Source organism: Cryptotermes secundus, unplaced genomic scaffold (genome assembly GCF_002891405.2).
Source record: "Cryptotermes secundus unplaced genomic scaffold, Csec_1.0 scaffold1806, whole genome shotgun sequence".
Classification (NCBI taxonomy): Eukaryota; Metazoa; Arthropoda; class Insecta; order Blattodea; family Kalotermitidae; genus Cryptotermes; species Cryptotermes secundus.
Genome location: NW_019743678.1, coordinates 64,523 through 66,139, shown reverse-complemented (window position 1 = coordinate 66,139; position 1,617 = coordinate 64,523). Strand labels below are relative to the sequence as shown.

Genomic DNA, 1,617 nt, shown 5'->3' with positions numbered 1-1,617 from the left:
CCACCCCACTAGTAATAAAAAAAAAACTTCTATCGAGCCATCGTTTAGCAATGAAAGAAGGGATACACAGACACTTAGACTGATGGGAGAGCTTTATGAAGTAGGGTGTTGAGATGAAATCAGGTGTCATGATATATATACCAGTTTTCGTAAAAATTGGATCAGGCATTCAGAAGTTTGTAAAGAGGAATACACGGGCACACAGACAGCATTGAGATCGTTTAAACCGGCTTTTATTTTTTAAATAAGAAAGTATGTTATTAATATTCATATTAATATATATAGAAACGGCATCTCTTCTATTGTTGCCTGTATTCGTTGCCGTGGGAACGTTTACTGACATTCCTCTAATGTTATAGAAGCGGTCCATGTATCACAATATGTTAGAATTTCATGTATTCGTGTCTAATTATCTATTTTTATACTGGTTTTAAAATCATATTTTCTCTGTTTATTTCAGGGTCCCAAAAACGAATTTACAAGCGGGTCAGGGTGACTGACGTCAGAATTATTTCCTCCTCAGCAAGTGCTGTCATCTGGACGCCGCATCGTGAATTTGAAGAGGACCAAATCACTTTATTTTCTATTACGTGCTTTTATAATGCTCATTACCCATGCAATATGCAAAGTCTTATGTTTTGTTCCAAAATATTGGTATAGTTTGTATTGATATTCTTGAAGAAACATGATTAGAACCAGAACAATTATATCATATTATTTCTTTTGCTTTAAATGCCTCAATGCTTATGTGAATTCCTTGTGTAATTTTACTTTAATAAACCCTAATCATCTGAAATGTATTACACACTTGAACTTATGTAATTACTATAAGATTCAACTATCAATTGTGTTATCAATATTTAACAGTTTGAGATCTTTAATTTGTAACGATAATGGATTTTTTTTCAAAGTCGTAACAATTGATTACGAATTTACCTCATCGAAAAATTATTTAAACGTTTATTTAAATGATAAAACCAACAAATATACTCGTAGACTAAAAATATTCACTCATCCGTTATGAATGTTTTGTTTCACACGCTGATTCAATTACAACTAAAACATTAGTTACATTCAATTCTAAATTTTAAAATATTTAACGTGTAAAATAATAACTCAAATTATTTATATAGATTAACTGCAATTTATAGATTTACTTCTGTAATAGGAATTGACTGTAGAAGTAATCTTCAAGGCTGTCTGAAGTTAAAATTACACGAGTATATAAGATCTAAAAGTTTTTGACGATAATAAATTGGTACAAGTATTATGTTTTTGGATATTATCCATCGTCTTATCTATTTAAAAAAAGTCCTCTTTCTATTTTAAAACACAACGTTTCGGGGACTGGATTCTGTCCCCGTTTTAAGGTAAAACCTACTCAGTTGTGTTTTAAAATAGAAACAGGATTTTTTAAATAGATAAAACGATGGATAATATCCAAAAACATAGTACCTGTATATGAGTATATGTATACACAATGGACTCCAATTTAGTACACACTATTCAATCTCAAAATTTGCTAATGGAGAAACAAAAGTACATGTTTCAATATGTTCTTGTAATAAAATAAAGAGAGGGAAATGTTTTTACTATAATTTTAAAGTATTTGTAAGT

General features: G+C 29.9%; 1 long non-coding RNA gene across 1 annotated transcript in view; it reads left to right on the top strand.

The window, feature by feature from the left end:
• LOC111874287 overlaps positions 1–951 on the top strand; it is an 8,843-nt gene extending 7,892 nt beyond the window's left edge. The window contains exon 3 of the long non-coding RNA XR_002844523.2: positions 461–951. This is a non-coding gene — a long non-coding RNA (uncharacterized LOC111874287). The remainder of the gene's footprint in view (positions 1–460) is intronic.
• The last annotated feature ends 666 nt before the right edge of the window (positions 952–1,617 follow it).